This window comes from Haliotis rubra, unplaced genomic scaffold, assembly GCF_003918875.1.
Source record: "Haliotis rubra isolate DU_JTF1 unplaced genomic scaffold, ASM391887v1 Scf135, whole genome shotgun sequence".
Taxonomy (NCBI): domain Eukaryota; kingdom Metazoa; phylum Mollusca; class Gastropoda; order Lepetellida; family Haliotidae; genus Haliotis; species Haliotis rubra.
In genome coordinates this window covers 1,658,104-1,676,732 of record NW_025765281.1, presented here as the reverse complement: position 1 = coordinate 1,676,732, position 18,629 = coordinate 1,658,104, and the positions used below count along the sequence as shown (strand labels likewise).

The 18,629-nt window shown below is 41.2% G+C and overlaps 1 long non-coding RNA gene across 1 annotated transcript; it reads left to right on the top strand.

Annotated features, from left to right (window-relative positions):
• The first annotated feature begins 1,313 nt into the window (after window positions 1-1,313).
• Window positions 1,314-16,794, top strand: LOC124267954. Its single transcript, XR_006896163.1, has 3 exons — window positions 1,314-2,996; window positions 6,150-6,159; window positions 16,784-16,794. It is a non-coding gene; the product is annotated as an uncharacterized LOC124267954 (long non-coding RNA).
• The last annotated feature ends 1,835 nt before the right edge of the window (window positions 16,795-18,629 follow it).

Genomic DNA, 18,629 nt, shown 5'->3' with positions numbered 1-18,629 from the left:
CTTACCTTTTATCTGTAGCTTCGTGACTTCACGTCCGAGGCCAGGTAGAAGTCTTCATCTATCTCAGACACCTTCATAAAATGGTCCATGTTATGATGTCGAAATCTTCGTGCACTGAAAGGTGGAGTATGTTGCCCCTGAGTCCAGGTACTGTGTTGGGTCAGGTGTGAATGCCACTACCCGCCCGCTGCCCCCTCACGACATCGCTGATCCGTCTGTTCAGCTTCTTTCTCTTCAGAGGCAGCATCTGCGACCAGACAATTGTGGCCGCTGGGCAGCGCAGGCGAATATATAACAGATCCCCATGCATGCTGTCGTAGAGGGCTTTAGCAGGGACCTCACACAGGTCATTAGAGCCAAGATGAATCAGCAGAAACGACCTGCATGGGCCCCTCGCCCTTATCAGCCCGTCCACCCTGCTGTGCAGGTCTGCCCACTTGAGGCCCTCCTTGGCCGGCCAAATTCCCCCCCCCCCCGGCGAGGCACAGGCTACTTCGCTGCAGCCTCGCCATATAACTGGAGCCAATGAGCCACGATGGCCCTTGATTGGTGGATGAAATAATACCACCCAGGTCACTTTTTGTCCTTTTTTTTCAAATTATACATAAAACACGTACAATATAAAAAGATTACAATGTATACAAAAATAACAATACAAAGAAACAATAAAATATATAAAGTAACAGTAACAATATATACAATACTAGAAATCATTAATTATCCCCCGCTTCGCGCTATAGTATCAGGCTCCGTCTGTCCGTCCGAATTGGAATATCTTAAGAACCGTTGACTAGATTTTATAACAATGTATCCATGGTGAAAAAAATTGATTTTCCCCCTCCTGTTACCATGAGAAGAATAGCCACTATTTTCATTTCATTTGTTCAAGTTTCACAGTTATCCAGTAGTTAGGCAACACTATAGAGTGATTCCCAAATGTGTGGATCAATCTGAAAATGCCTGTCACCATCATATTTTTGGCAAAGGTTTTGAGGTGGTGCCTAAGACATTGTCGGTGTCATACCAACCCTTGTCTTTCAGTTTTTGGGGCCAAAAGAAGCAGTTCCTTTGCCGATTCGATGCATGCATTCAGTGTACTAGTCACTGTTATCCACATTTTCAACAAACCCTGGATATGATATGTCGTCATGTATACAAAAGTAACAATATGTACCATACTAGTAATCATTAATTCTAGTTTCTACTGTCTACGATATACCACATTTTTTCCTTATCCTGACTCATGTATTATTGCTTGTCTCCCTCTTCCCGCGAACGTTAGTGGAACACTTTATCTCCTTTTTGAAGCTCCCTTCAAGAAAGCAGACGTAAAATCACTACTCACCACGAGTTGTCTCCCTCTCCGTTTTGGCGGGAAAACGGCGCCACCCGTCTGCCCACTCTTCACTCTCTCCTTCGCCCTAGTGGGCAGTTGGGAGAGCATGCATTCAGTGTACAAGTCACTGTTCTCCACATTTTCAACAAACCCTGGATATGATATGTCGTCATGTATACAAAAGTAACAATATATACAATACTAGTAATCATTAATTCTAGTTTCTACTGTCTAAGATTTACCACATTTTCATCCAATTTTGGAAGGATTTACCACTTCTAAAGTTTCATTTGTACAATACGGGATGGTTCACAAGAGTCAAAATTGATTTGACTGTTCTTAGAATTGAGATTAAAACCTCTCACTTTGCTGGATTTTGTTTTATAGGCATGATGCTTTCTTTGGTTTTGTGACCCGAACCTGCAAGTTTGCTGTCACGGTTCAGCATTTCCAAATACTCGTCAAGTGCAATGTTGTTATTTTTGCCCCCTCGCAAATTGACAAATCGATTAGCCACTAAACGCTCTGTTTGCTCTGCTGGTAAAGTTCCTGAAGTGATGGCAGTTAAATGGACTGAACCTATCTCTTTCATGACCTTGTTGGTTTTGTTGTACAAGGGTAGCTCGCACTTAGCTGATCGAACAGATCCACTGCCATCGGCCATGTCAACAACTCAACAGTGCCCTGACTAGATAATTTTTTGGCTTGATCATGTTTGTTTTCCCATTTACCTTTACCTGTCCCCTCGACCTACCTTCCACTATCCACCTGTTTCTTACCTTTTGGGCTTGATGAGGTTTTGCTTTGCCTTTACTTTTGCCTTTCCCTTTTCCCCCTACCTGCAGGATTTGGGGGGTGGGGCTGGGTGTTGTAATCTGTAGGAATTGACGCCGTGACAGGTTCCTCAACGTTTGGTGTACTACTTGCTTGCTTGATAACACCCTCTACAAATGCACACTCCCTAGCAGCAGTAAGGGTGTTTTTGAGCATAGTATTTATGTGCTTTTTTGGCCATGTGCAAGATAGTCACTGGCCATCTTATGTTCTGCAGCATCATTGGGATGCTGCCTTGCCACTTCAGTCTCCAAAGATTTCCGAACATCCGTAGTTGCATATCTCCTACTCTTGTTTTCATCATTGGTTTAAAGTAAACCTCTTGTCCTCTGGAATGGGGCCAACTCGATGGCCATGTTTTCCAATTTGTTGCCGTCAACTGTCCTGAAGAAAAGTGACTTTTCCGGCTGGCTGTCTTCAGTCATGTCACCACGTATATACCGGCAGTAATCCTTGAACATGTTGTACTCCTCTTTGGTCAAGGTTATGCTGACCAGGACCCTTGTGGATGTTTTGTGGTCCGTGAAAGACAATTGATGATTTGACTGCTGGTTGAATTGAGAGTAAAACCTCTCACTTTTCATGTTTCTTTGCCGGATTTGTTTTATAGGCATGATGCTTTCTTTGGTTTTGTGACCCGAAACTGCAAGTTTGCTGTCACGGTTCAGCATTTCCAAATACTCGTCAAGTGCAATGTTGTTATTTTTGCAGTCAGAAATTATTTTAACGACAATATATTTAGTAACAGTAAAAAACACCCAAACAGGAAACGATATATACAATGCTAACAAATATATACAAAAGTAACAATATATACAATGCTATAGTACTATCGGAAAAAAACCCCTGTATTTTCTCATTTATCTCTACAATTTATGTAATTGATATGTGAAAATGTGAAATATCTGTTAAACTTAGTTCGGTCTTACTACAGTCTCAGTGGTAGAGAGATAGGAAACAGAGAAAAAGGACTTTACTGAGGGGAAATTAGTGCAGAAAAGAGCACTGCGGTTTTTTTCTAAGTCCAAAAAGACTTATTTGGAACAGACCATGGCTTTATGCAAATTAGTGTGCGTGTTCTTTTAAGTTCTGCTCCTGCTCCATCTGGGGCCCCCTTCCCGTGACCAGCCTCAAAAAAAGTTCCAACAAGCTTCATTAAAATACCAAAAGACATCTGATGCAGAGATGCCAACCTTTACAAATGGACAAGAGGAATAATGATATGACCACACAGTGGTCACCTGCAAAACAAGTAGCAATTTTTTACAAACTTGGCCCTCAAATAAGCTATTTTAAGGCCTTTGGGGGTCTTTTTTCACTAAATTTTCACTCCAACTCAACCAACCATTCATACTGTAAGATTGCTATCCAATTCATATTCAAGACATCAATGACCAAAATAAGAGGTTCATTTGTAACTTTTTAATGGACTTCTAAATATTGATAAAACTGTATATCACTCTTATAGTCAGCAATACATTTTTCACAGAATTATCAACCTTGAGATTGTAAAGAAAGAAATGGATGGTGCACAAAAGATCACGTTTCAGAAAGATTAACAGTATGCAATACAAGACTGTTCAGTTGGATCAGAATTTCATATGTTGAATTGACCAACATGGATCATTTCATGGAGTTCATTTTACAGTCACTTTAATGCCTGATAAGTAGCACTCTTTGCCTTCTTGAGAAGTTCACTAGAAGGGGTGGCAGAATAGGCTGTCTCCCCCTTGGCCAGCACGTTCACTTTATGAGTGATCAGTCCATTTAGAGAGACAGTGGTCATGTTTGGTCGAAACTTGGTCTTATCTTTAGTCACCAGACTAAAAATACGCTCACAGTCTGCATTGGAATGAAAAATGACAACTGATGTCATGACGTGGGCCAGTTCCTTGTACTTGAGCTGGATGGTGATGGCGCTTCTTAGTTGTCCAATGGCAGACCAAGCCTCGTCTGTCCGCTTGTGAATGTCCACAATATCTTCTGGCAATGGCCTTCTCAAAGGCTTAAGATCTTCAGACTGTACAAGTTCATTGTAAGTCTGAAGATCTTGAGCCTTTAAATTGATAGTGTTTTCCTCAATGGCCTTCTCATCTACGAAGTACAGAGCAACACCTGTTCTTGCATCATTGAGTCAGTAATGACCTGTACAAGGGGGATTAAGTTTAAAGATTCATGATATGTTTTCATTTGAAATTTCCTCATTAGATGAAAGGGGTCAACTGTTTTGATTTAAGTGGAGAACCTATTAAATAAATGAAAAAATTGAAACTATAAAGTATGTGTTAACTGTTGTAATGATCCCATTACATTCTTTTGTTAAATGTCATCTAAAAAGTCCTGCCCCATATTAGGTCATTGTGGCAATATGACTGGACTGGTAAAATTTGTTACTTCACAGAAGGGTACACCACCTTCTTGACGGGTATCTGTACAACAGAAACAAAGTGAGGCAGACCTGCACACACTGGCGATGTGTCATCACTGCCTGTGCTGGCAAGTGCACCACTGTGGGGGACTTGCTGGAATGTTAGTGACTATATTCATTAGGGCTGCGCAATACAACCGGTTTACCGGTTCAGACATGAAAACGATACGTATTGCAATACGCTGATCGAAAACCGGTATTTTGACTTGCATTCGGAAAACTTCGTAACATTCGGAAATTTTCGGATATGTCCTTGTTTCATTTGTGCCAAATATTATTCACATTTTTATTTTATCATGATTAAAAGTTGTTATTAAAGCTTAATCAAGACTAGTGGTTTTGTTGTGTTTTTGCTCTATAAATTAAGAAGTAACTTGATTATAAGTACTTTTTGTTTAAAAATACTTCATGCAATATATTGCAATACTTATCGCAATACATGCTTTCGCATCGCAATATAACAAATTCTCTGCAATACCCACCCCTAATATTCATCCCCGTGAATATGCCAAGAATGTTCATGGTCAGTAATAATGACCATTAAGTATTACGTTATGTCCTTGATAAATGCTGATGTCAATACAAATATCATATTTTAGGGACATTTTGTGGAAATGCTGTGTTTAATATGCCAAGAATTGACATGATCAACATAGTACCATATTTATTATGTACTATTTATTTTTTCATCTCTGTTGAACTTCTAATAAACATGCTGAATGAACATAATGTCGTAATTGATTCTTCTGGACTGATCCATTATAAGAAATAGGTTTCAGCTTGAGGATTATAGTTTGGCATGAAATGCATGTGGACCCGTTTTTTTGTAAATATCTCTACATCCAATGACCCAATCGATCCCAAACTGTGCAAGTGGATGTTTTGTCAGACAACCTATTCACATTGTAAATCACCGATTTGATGCATTTGTATTAAAGAATCTGTCTATGTAACTGTCAACAAAATAAACAGCAGAACTCAGACTGCTCTGGAGGGAGCCATGTTATTGGCGAAAACGGAACCAATTCTCTCTGGCGAAAATGGAACCACATTATTAAAAAAAATAGGGACACCAAAACACTAGTTTTTTATTTAACACGATCATTTTATCGCATCAATAACAATACACTGATGTGGTTTATAAAAGGATTCTAATGCCTTACCCGCAAAACAAAGGTGTAACCTAAGTGGCACACAAGTTTCTCTTTCCCCTTCTGGGATTCCGTCTGCACCAGAGAGTAATTTGCTTCTTGGATAGTCGGAACTGGAGGTACTTTCTAGGATGGATCTGTAATTACATTACATCACATCACAATATCATTTCATTACATTACATTACATCACAATATCATTACATTACATTTACTTTATTTCTTCAAATTACCGTTCTTGTGTGATATCTTGGTCATCGGGAATGTAAGCTGAAGAGATGTTTATATCAGACAGTTCTGGGACTCTGGTCTCGGGACCCTGCTCCATTTCGGCCGGCTGGTTCTCTGGCTGGTCCGACAGCAAACTTATCTGTAAGTTGATGCCTGTCGCTTCAATGAGTTCATCAATTGTATCTGAAGGCCTTGAACATTTACTGCAAAGGAAGGGGTAGTCCTCGCTGCTTGAACAAAGCTCCCTGTATCTATGGACGCTGAGGCCAGTGCCACAGGTCCTGTGTGTCCATCCTCCGCATCCATCACAAGTGATAGCGTGTTAATTTCGGCGGACAGTCTTCTCGCAAGTCAAGCACCTAACAGCCATTGTCGCTTGTACATTTTGACGAATGACCACGTCTGACATTGAGTTGTAACAGAGCAGTCATGAGTTGTTTTAATGAAGCTTGTCAACCCATCAAAGACGCCGCTGTTTTCTTTGGAATAATATGCATGAGGCGTGTTCATTAACTAATGTTTATAAAATGTTTTGATAAGTAACATGTTTATACTTGTAGCCTGTGCATTAAGTACCAAGAATAAACTAATAACTGCATTAAAAACAACAAGTTCTTAATGTTTTGAGAAGAGACAAGTTTATTGTTTCAGCCGATAGATGTGAATGGAAGAGTCAACCATGTCAACAGCAAGTATCCATTTTAAATCATTATCGTTGAGCACTTTATTATACAACGTTGCCAATATTATACATAGGCAACGTAAAGTTTTATTTATACATTTAATTTAGAGCTACTATTTAATTGATAAAATTTTTATGCTTCCGTTTTCACCAAGTCAAGGTTCCGTTTTTGCCAATTTGATTCCGTTTTGGTTAGTACCGTTTTGGCATGGTGACGTTTTAGCTATAACCCAGCAAAGTCCACAGAACCTCAACAACACAGCCATGTAGTCTAGTGGTAGCACTTCACTTAGTTTGGTTTCAATTATACTTCAGTATCTTGTGTATAAGAGACGTTAGGGGTGGGTATTGCAGAGAATTTTGTGATATATTGCGATGCGAAAGCATATATTGCAAAAAAAATGTTTAACAAAACAACTATGTCTATGTAAATCACAAACCTTTTTCTGGGACCAAGGTAATGGAGTTCACATAGGTGGCCTATGCTTAATACAGCCATGTTGTCTCTTTGTTCTGTTGGTTGAATGAAGATGGGTTTGTTGGCTATGGTTGTTATTACTCTGATGGTGACCTGATAGTCTCCAAATGCCTACAGTGTAGAATAAACAAAGTAATGCACCAGTGATTTCAAGCAGCAGTATCTTCTCCCCATTACATAAATGGAACATTCCAACAGACAAGGTGGACAAATGCCTACACAATGAAAAAATGCTGGGTTTTTTCATATATTTGTGAAATGGAACAATAATTGAATTCATATCTTTACATCTGACAGGGTCTAATATCTTTACATCATCTTATGCATATTTTGACTGGCAAAAAGTCTGAGAATTTGTTTTACTCCATCTTCACTAGTCGACCAACAGCACTGAGAAAGTCGAAGGGAGCCTTCACACCAGCTCGTAGCTGATCCTTTAGTCTATCAAGCCTGCTGTCAATCTCCTTGTACACACGACGTCGTGGCGGTGGTTTAGCTCCATGGATGAACTGAACAAGCTTGTTCCGTTCGGTCTTCTCCAGCTTCTGAAGAACCTTCACCAACGCAAAGGTATTTGGATGAGCTCTCATGACGACCTAGTTCAGATGGGAATGCCACCCCTCGAGATGGTTGTTTGTGCGAGTTGATACAGGCTGGCTGTTGCCTGTAATATTGTGTTGTCACCCCTTTTCCCCACCATTTTCATTTTTTGTCACATAGTTCCTGAATGTTGGATAATATTTCTTATCCAGGAAGTCTTTGAATACACGTTGCTGGCCCTGCAACATGATTGGCTTAGTGTGAGGAGTAGCAGAGTAAATACTGTCTTACTTTTACTTCACCATATTCAAACATGTATAGCAAGTGGCATATTAATGTTACCACACATGACACAATTTTATGTTATATGTTCTGTTAAGTATCACCTTTCAAGTTGAAGACGGAAAACATGGAATTTGCTCTGGATCAGTGCCCCTTTATACATTAGAGTTTTCTTATGATAAATGTCTCTTACGTGTTTTATTAAAATTCAGATGCTTGAATTGATTCAATTAGATGTGATAAATGCTATCATAAATATAAGTATCATAACCTGCTCGTATGTCTATTTTAGTCAGAGCAACACTCTTTGTACATTCCTGATTTTTGTAACTATATAGCCAACCAGATCTAAGTTTAATCAGTTGCTTGCAACAAAGAATTGCCTTGGGGTGCTTGGGGCTGGGTGAAGCTCTCCTGGGCAGCTGGCAGAACCTCTGAGGTGCACACTGACTGTCCGCCTTGACGCGCTATGGAAGCAGCCAATGTTGGCTGAAATGGGAGAGAGAGAAAATTTAATTTTCAGTCTTGAGGGGTGGTACATGCTCAAAGGGATCAGGGGTCACAGGGATCATGAACAAATCATAAAAATGATTCCATCAAAATTACCAAATTAGCTATTTTGGAGTGATTTCTAGTGACTTTTACCTGCCAATGAGTATACTCTTAACAACAGCGCCAAACCCCCCTATTGGTATTGGTGGGGAGGACAGGCTTTCTGAACACATGTAAGCTGGTGAAGGTGTTGGCATAGTGTTTTTTTGGGGGGGGGATGCTTAATATATTCATGATGGCTTAATACCAGAAACTAATAAGTTTACAATGTGAAGGAATTCCTCTGGGTACTTCAGATACAAGACCCAAAATGCAGAAAAATGTGTTGTCATTCTAGGATACCCTGAGGATATGTCTGAATATATTTCTTTTCAAAATGTGTAGTGAGTGATAGCCATAGGGTAGCATTACTTACCTGGGTAACCTGTCCGACATTAGTGCACTATTAGAGTTGACCCACTTTTGACATGTACGGACATAGCTTAATTAGATGTGGCAATATGCATTGTGTAAGTATTAAGTCGGCTGACAAGATATTTTACTGTGTTTGGTCGGATTGCTATGAAAAATTAGGACTGCGCAAAGACATGTCATATTTTGATCACAGTTCCACCGTGGATGTTCTCGAGATGACTTTCTTGCTTCAACTCCGCCAATGCTACCCATTGGAAGGTGCATCTCAAAACTTCAATAGGACATTATATTGAGTGAACGGCCCATATACTACATATTTACATATACCTCATATGCATATTGTGGTTGAGACATTGCAGAAGGCAATGACAGACGAAGAGGCCTGTTATTCAGGCATCCATTCTATCCACAAGTACTGCGGAAAATACGGTTGTATGTGACGTAGCACACATAAGCTCCGCCCACTAATGACTGTTAATGTTCATTGTGGACTTAAGAGCAGCAACGACGTAAGCGGCACATTTTCTGTCCAAGTTCTCTTTTCATAATTTGCTTTAGAGCATTACCGCCACTGACACTAAACCATCTACCAACATCCTGAAACATTTTTTTTAATTTCAATTCATACCATGGCGACACGCTCCCCTGGGCTCACTTAACATGAACAGGATTGATGTAGCAGATTGATTACGGTAATGCCCCGATGGTGTGACAAGGTGGTGTACAAATGTCCATCATCAGATCGTCTAACACGACAATCATGTTTTTGTGGGACTGGTTGCTGCATGTCGGCGTACAGATCCTGCCACACACTGTAACAGTACACGATCAGGTAGGGTGGCTTAGCAAAGACTGTACTGGCATTCTCTAATAGGCGTTTCGTCCTATAGGTTTTCCCACTACATGTACCCCCCGGTAATGGATAAGGTGGTAGGTGTGACGAAAGGGAGCAAACATTTCTCGGACATGGTGTTCGCTTATAGAGTGTCTGTTTAAGCTGATACATGGTGTTGCTGATGCAGGTTATTTATGCCTCCCTCAGTACGAGCGCCCGTTGTTGTTGTCGACGTCTAGCCAGTCTTTGGAGAGCTCTTTGGACTTCATCTCTCTGACGTGTCTGATATGTTCATACTTGAATATGAACTGAATCAAGGGAGTATGGTTTAACAGGGTTTGCTTAATGCTTCTATTCGTTGTCTCAGGTCGAGCGAAATGTCGCAACATTCTCAAATAATTGTTGTGGGGATTGGGCTGCAAGAAACGATGCTGCTCACCACGTGTCACCAGTATGCGTGCATCGAGCAATCGTTTTACGATGGCTTTGGGACCCTTGATTTGTTCGTCATTCATGCTGAGAATATCGCGCAAGGTTTCTTTGTAATCATTCAGTGAAAGAAGTTCTCTGAAAAACGTGTAATGTCTCAGCACGTATCTCACCATGTCTTGCTCGAACGGTGTCACTCTCTAGAATGATACGTACTCGTGATACCTCAGTCTTAAATAATCATACAACCATACAGACAGATCATATATAGAACAACTGAAACACAATAGACATTTTCTCTATTTATTGACAAATCTATGGTTATACAGGAACAAAGATCATGTTATATCGTAAATAAACTAATTCTTGAGCACTGATTTCAACTCTTCTCTCCCTTTTGAAATTGCCGTTTTATCTGAACTAGCTGCTTCACCCTGATGGGTTTTTTGGGAGAGAGAGAAATGAGATTTGAAACGTGACAGCCAACCACGTGAATAGGAAAAATCCGAAATGCCAAGTTGTGTGCCAAACAATTCCGCTTTCTGAACAATCATTGCATCATTTACTGCAGCATTTTTGCTATTCAAGTCATTAATCCAAAGAATGAGGGCTTCTTCCAAATTTTGGTGTTTTGCATTTCTGGCACGAGAAATAGAGGCCGAATCTTCTGAAAGTCCTAACCATTTATCTTTAGATTTCAAAATGTCCCCAATTGTAGATTTACCAATGGCACGTCCAACAGATTTTTCGAAATGTTTGCTGATATGGTCTAAACTGGCTGAAGGATGGCGTTCTTTAAATTTACAAATTTCACGCTTCTCAGCTGCAGTCATGAGAAAATATCTGGATTGAATGGCCATATGCCAGTGCAGTGATAACCATTGTTGGCTTTAAGCACCGTCGGTGTTTTTCGCTGTAAGCATCCTCAGATAGTTCGGCCATTTCAAACACTGATCTTCTCTTTTCCTGGATTCGTCAGCATCCAGCTGTCTGCTTCCTGGTGAAAGTTTGTCTTAGTTTGCCAAAGTAGATGCAGTGCAAGGGTTGTGCCAGCTGCACTGAAACACACCACAGTAATTGTTTTACCCTTTCACCACTCGTAATTTTGCCAACCTGTCAGAGGTCAAATATGAAATGCAAATGAATACGATGAGCAGAAAGGTAAACGAATGACCAACAGGCTCAACACAATTTTTTGTAAAAAATGTAACATTTAATTGAACCACACGTTTAAACAGTCAGTCTGTTCGGTTTTCGATCAGGTTTTAGCATCAGAAGTGTCACTCCTTGTGTATTATACATAATAGTGTTCGGTATAATTTTCTAAATGCTTCATTTCTTCACCGATTTCGTTCAAATTTGAAATATATGTTAATCATAACATAAAAAATATATGATTCCAAAAGTTTAGATTTATATTTTTAAAAATTATTGTCCAAACAGTGATTTGAACCCCTGTGCTTATGTTCTCTCACTGGGATCTAAAACTAAAACTTGAGTCATATCTAAATATGGTATTTGAGTCATATCTAAAACGTAGAAGGACAATACTCATTTGTTTATCTAACACTGTCAATTATCTATTTTTAACTTGACTAAAGTGGTCACCCAGGTGCTTAATGTGGTAAACATTATCCCAAAATGGCCGTCTTTTGGGGGGGCATTTACCTCCTCGTTCTACTGTTAAGGCAGTACTATTGTGAATTCCCTAAACTGAAACTCAAATCTTTCTACCCTTATGGGTAATATTATTGTCCCCCGTTTTATTGTTACAGATATAACAGTACAGAGTTTCACTCTGCTACCAGACTGGAGTGTCGTACATAGTAATGTAAAACACTGACCAGAGTATGATCAGCCTTGGTTATCTGTTGAAACAGATTCCATGCATTTTAAGGGGCGGTGAAGTAGCCTAGTGGTTTTAACGTTGGCCCGTCACGCCGAAGGCCTGGGTTCAATTCCTGACATGGGTACAATGTGTGAAGCCCATTTCTGGTGTTCCTGCAGTGATATTGATGGAATATTGCTAAAAGCGGTGTAAAACTAAACTCACTCACCACTGCATATTAGAAACAAAATAGTGGTGAACATTGTATGAATGGATCACTGAAAATCAGGGATCATGGGTCCAAATTTGCAAAGAAATATGAAGTAAATATTTACAATGAAATCTATAAATTGGTTATCTTCCGTTGATCGGTTGGGCTTGCCATATTAAACTGTTTGAGAGGCATTCTAGAAGTTGAAGTGGGGCGGTGGGGTAGCCTAAGGGTTAAAGCGTTGGCTCGTCACGCCGAAGACCCGGGTTCGAATCCCCACATGGGTACAATGTGTGAAGCCCATTTCTGGTGTCCCCCGCTGTGATGTTGCTGGAATATTGCTAAAAGCGGCGTAAAACCAAACTCAGTCAGTAGAAGTTGAAGTACTAGGAATTAGTGTTGGGAATTGGTTAAAACCTCATAAATGATGATTGCTTCATTACAACCAATCAATCATCGAAAATAATTGGTTAGCGTCATTTATGAAATTTTCCTGTTTTTTGTTGTTGTTTTTTGTTAATGAAAAAAAAAACATAATGAAAAAACATGTCATTTTGACATTTAATTTTGATAACAGAAATGTTCCCAATACTTTGAATGTAATTTAAGTAGGGTAATATCCTCGGCTCCATTATTTTTAACGAATGGAGAGTTACTCCGACATTACCCTCTACTTAAATTATGGATATAATGATATTTTATTTTGATGTACTGTTGTTTGTTAGGCTTTGGGTACTCATACTTCAGTATTTGTTATAATTTGTACATAGTGCTATGTCAATGCCACATCAAATAAACATTATCACGTGCCATGTGTTTATATTGCAATTGTTATTCACCTTGGAATGACCGCCTCCGTGGTGTAGCGGTTAGAGTGTCCGCCCGGAGAGCGGAAAGTCGCAGGTTCGATCCACGACCGCGTCTTACCAAAAGACGTTAAAATATGGTACAACAAGGACTGGTCTGCTCGGAGTCAGTATAATGTGTCTGAGTGGGGTATTCATGCTTAACTGCGGCATGGTATCTCAGTGAGCTAGCACTATAAAACCAGCTAAAGTCTGGGATAGTACAAGCAGCCACACATACATACGCATGCACGTCGTCATATGAGCGAAATATTCTCAAGAGCCAGGTTAAACCCCACATCACCTCACCTTGGAAGACAAGGATGTCAGGGTTTTTAATTTTTCTACCTGAGAAGGAATCTTTGAACCAACGGATTGGGTGGTCAGAGGGCGGATACAGCTTCTGTTTTTTCTTTTCTTTTTTTTTAAGAGGGGGGGGGGGACACTTTATTTACACGAGAGTTTCAATGGTCATTTAATAAGCTTTCAGGATAAGAGGGTGTGTGTGTGCGCACCCTTGCAAGCCCAAATGCGCGCGCGTGCACACACACACACACACACACACACACACAGACACAGAGCTACCCTCTGGATCCGCCTATGGGCTGGCTGACTTGGTTGATACACTCTTCAATAAAGTGGGCCAACAGAAATGGCCTCAGGTTCTCTAAACCCTAAAACCAATTCACTTTTGTCCCAGGTGCAAAACCCCAGATGATCCAGTATTATGTTTGTCATCAAACAATAGAAGATCTGGGTAAGAATTAGTCTTCAGCAACCCATGCTTGTCTCTCCGTGAAGATCTGGGTAAGAATTAGTCTTCAGCAACCCATGCTTGTCTCTCCGTGAAGATCTGGGTAAGAATTAGTCTTCAGCAACCCATGCTTGTCTCTCCGTGAAGATCCGGGTAAGAATTAGTCTTCAGCAACCCATGCTTGTCTCTCCGTGAAGATCTGGGTAAGAATTAGTCTTCAGTAACCCATGCTTGTCTCTCCGTGAAGATCTGGGTAAGAATTAGTCTTCAGCAACCCATGCTTGTCTCTCCGTGAAGATCCGGGTAAGAATTAGTCTTCAGCAACCCATGCTTGTCTCTCCGTGAAGATCCGGGTAAGAATTAGTCTTCAGCAACCCATGCTTGTCTCTCCGTGAAGATCTTGGGGTAAGAATTAGTCTTCAGCAACCCATGCTTGTCTCTCCGTGAAGATCTGGGTAAGAATTAGTCTTCAGCAACCCATGCTTGTCTCTCCGTGAAGATCTGGGTAAGAATTAGTCTTCAGCAACCCATGCTTGTCTCTCCGTGAAGATCCGGGTAAGAATTAGTCTTCAGCAACCCATGCTTGTCTCTCCGTGAAGATCCGGGTAAGAATTAGTCTTCAGCAACCCATGCTTGTCTCTCCGTGAAGATCCGGGTTAGAATTAGTCTTCAGCAACCCATGCTTGTCTCTCCGTGAAGATCCGGGTAAGAATTAGTCTTCAGCAACCCATGCTTGTCTCTCCGTGAAGATCCGGGTAAGAATTAGTCTTCAGCAACCCATGCTTGTCTCTCCGTGAAGATCTGGGTAAGAATTAGTCTTCAGCAACCCATGCTTGTCTCTCCGTGAAGATCTGGGTAAGAATTAGTCTTCAGCAACCCATGCTTGTCTCTCCGTGAAGATCTGGGTAAGAATTAGTCTTCAGCAACCCATGCTTGTCTCTCCGTGAAGATCAGGGTAAGAATTAGTCTTCAGTAACCCATGCTTGTCTCTCCGTGAAGATCCGGGTAAGAATTAGTCTTCAGCAACCCATGCTTGTCTCTCCGTGAAGATCTGGGTAAGAATTAGTCTTCAGCAACCCATGCTTGTCTCTCCGTGAAGATCCGGGTAAGAATTAGTCTTCAGTAACCCATGCTTGTCTCTCCGTGAAGATCTGGGTAAGAATTAGTCTTCAGCAACCCATGCTTGTCTCTCCGTGAAGATCTGGGTAAGAATTAGTCTTCAGCAACCCATGCTTGTCTCTCCGTGAAGATCCGGGTAAGAATTAGTCTTCAGTAACCCATGCTTGTCTCTCCGTGAAGATCTGGGTAGAATTAGTCTTCAGCAACCCATGCTTGTCTCTCCGTGAAGATCCGGGTAAGAATTAGTCTTCAGCAACCCATGCTTGTCTCTCCGTGAAGATCTGGGTAAGAATTAGTCTTCAGCAACCCATGCTTGTCTCTCCGTGAAGATCCGGGTAAGAATTAGTCTTCAGTAACCCATGCTTGTCTCTCCGTGAAGATCTGGGTAAGAATTAGTCTTCAGCAACCCATGCTTGTCTCTCCGTGAAGATCTGGGTAAGAATTAGTCTTCAGTAACCCATGCTTGTCTCTCCGTGAAGATCCGGGTAAGAATTAGTCTTCAGTAACCCATGCTTGTCGTAAGATGCGACTAACACTGAGTTGGTTGACACAACCATCGTATCACATGTGCGTAGATCGATGCTCATGTTTATCACCTCGAGTGTCTGGTCTAGACTCGAATACTTTCAGACCGCCGTCATATAGCCAGGGTGCGGCGTTAAACAACAATACAACAATACAACCAAGGTGTCAACCAAGTCAGCGAGCCGACCACCCGATCCTGTTCGTCGCCTCTAAATAGGGTTGTAATGATGCATCGAACTATTGATGGATTGCAGTTGTGTCTCCGATAGCAATTAATCGATGGTAGAAACAAAAAACTATCGATGCATCGATAGTAGGTGTGACTATCGATAGTTTAGGAATTGACTTTTGTTATTAAATATTTATGCTTTGTAGTTTTTATTGTTATGGTGCAGACTTGAAGCTTCATTGAGTTTGTTTACACTGTTTACTTGATCTTTGTTTTAAGTTTCTTTTTATCAGTTATTGAAAGAGACTGAAACTACTTCAACTTGTTAATATTTCACATAAACTATACATTCATTTGGGAAATGACTTCAAATGAGAGAATTCAAGGAGAAAAAACTGTTGCACTAGTATTGCACTAGTGAGTGAGTGAGTGAGTGAGTTTAGTTTTACGCCGCACTCAGCAATATCCCAGCTATATGGCGGCGGTCTGTGAATAATCGAGTCTGGACCAGACAATCCAGTGATCAACAGCATGAGCATCGATCTGCGCAATTGGGAACCGATGACATGTGTCAACCAAGTCAGCGAAACTGACCACCCGATCCCGTTAGTCGCCTCTTACGACAAGCATAGTCGCCTTTTATGGCAAGCACATGGGTTGCTGAAGACCTATTCTACCCCGGATCTTCACGGGTCAGTATTGCACTAGTTTTTCGCAATAGACTATTGCTGTCTTCCCCCTCAATAGTCACCCCTACCTCTTACGACAAGCATGGGTTACTGAGGAATCACTACCTGATTAATTTGATGAATGAAAACACCCGAAAACCTCCGTGACATGATACCATCAGCTTTTCCAGTACGGACGTGTGGCTGGGATCATACTGAGCTATTTCACAGGGTGGAAGCGCTGTCCACGCGAAATGTGGAATTCAACGATAACCCAAAAAGATACTGACGCATTAAAGCCTAACCTGTGAATGAACACCTAAAATAACTACATCTAAGAATTGACAGCAAAAAAAGGCGTGTCTGCTGATGAGGTTGTCATATTTCGTGTTGAAACGATCATTTTCCGCGATCTTGTTTGGAGGGTGCCCTTGCTTAACGCGCAATTGCAATAAATAGAGAGGGTGTCAAGCTATTTTATACCACTAGGGTATGTTATGTCCATTGTTCTGACAGGTTGATTTTCTGTGTATCAACCTTCTATCTGCACGTGCAGAGGTTGATATGTGGATAACGACCTGGGCGGTGCAGGAAACGCACGTGCAACAAGCAATGTACGAGGCCATTCGGCGCCCACGTGGTATAAGTAGGTTAGCACACACACACACCCCCTCCCCCCTCTGCGGGTGATATGGATTCAACGCTCTTGCCTGACGGCTCGAGCGTTGAAATCCATATCACCCTTGAGGAGGGTGCTAACGTATACATAGAAAGATCTGTAAATTTCTAGACCCCTCTGCCAAATTGCAAAACCTGATATACTTGCACAATAATGACAATGCGAGGGAAAACTTACCATTACTTCTTGCGCCAACATGTTTTTCTTTCACTGTCCAGCGAGGAAATGGTCTTGCTGTGTATTTACCCGCCAATGTCATCTAGCTCTTGTCAGGCCATTGACCGCATGCATATGGTCAACGGTAATTTTGACCCAATATAACCTTACTAACAGTGCCGTTTCTGAAAAAGAAAACAGGTACTTACAACCATTTGGTGTATGTAGAATGGTAAAAAATGACATTTTCAACACTATCCATCCAACTCTGAGAAGGTATATTATACACCTTTCAAACATAGCATGTTAATAGATTTCCACGAATTTAGATTAGGTCACTTCATATCTCATTTTTTAACTAACAATTTCAAGTGGATTTGCCTCGGCCTTATCTGGTCATTTTAACTACGGGGCGCGGTGGGGTAGTCCCTCAAGGGTTTTAACTGCGTTCTCGCGTTCGCTCGTCACGCAGAAGACCCAGGTTCGATTCCCCACATGGGAACATTGTGTGAAGCCCATTTCTGGTGTCGCCCGTGATATTGCTGAAATATTGCTAAAAGCGGCGTAAAATTAAACTCACTCACTCATTTCAATTACGACCAGGGTATTATCCTGCATGCCTGTCACACTTTTCAACAATCAAATGATTATTCTCTCTGTAGTAGTTAACGCTTGTGTTTATGGGACACGATTGGTGGATGAGTTCAAAATACCTTGTCGGTAACAATATGCACAGGATAGAACGACACCTGTAACTGTGTCTTTAAAAATATTGACAGTAGCCGGTGACCTCGCCAAGATGAACGCAAGACCAAGCCAGCTGTCATTCATTTTCCGATGAGCTGTCAATATCGTGAACTTGCTCGCATGTGGGACTGTCTTGTTCAGCTGATGAATGTCAACAAATATAGCTTCAATCCTTCAAGGGGGCGGTGGGGTAGCTTAATGGTTAAAGCGTTGGCTCGTCACGCCGAAGACCTGGGTTCGAATCCCCACATGGGCACAATGTGTGAAGCCCATTTCTGTTGTCCCCCGCCGTGCTGTTGCTGGAATATTGCTAAAAGCGGCGTAAAACAAACTCAGTCAGTCAGTCAATCCTTCAATAAAGTGGGCCAACGAAAATGGTCTCAGGTTCTCTAAACCGTCACACCAATTCACTTTTGACCCAACTACAAAACCCCAAATGATCCAGAATTATATTTACATGGAACTAGTACTTTCATCAAAGCAATAGAGACCCGTGAAGATCCGGGTTACAATTTGTCTACAGCAACCCATGCTTGTCATAAGAGGCGACTAACAGGATCGGGTGGTCAGACGCACAATCCCAATTGCGCAGATCGATGCTCATGCTGTTGATAACTGGATTGTCAGTCCAGACGTGATTTTTACAGACCGCCGCCACATGGCTGGGAAAGAGTTCCTTCCGTTCCCCCAAGCGTAAAGCTAACCCTAAACCTATCCCTAACATAAATTTTGAACT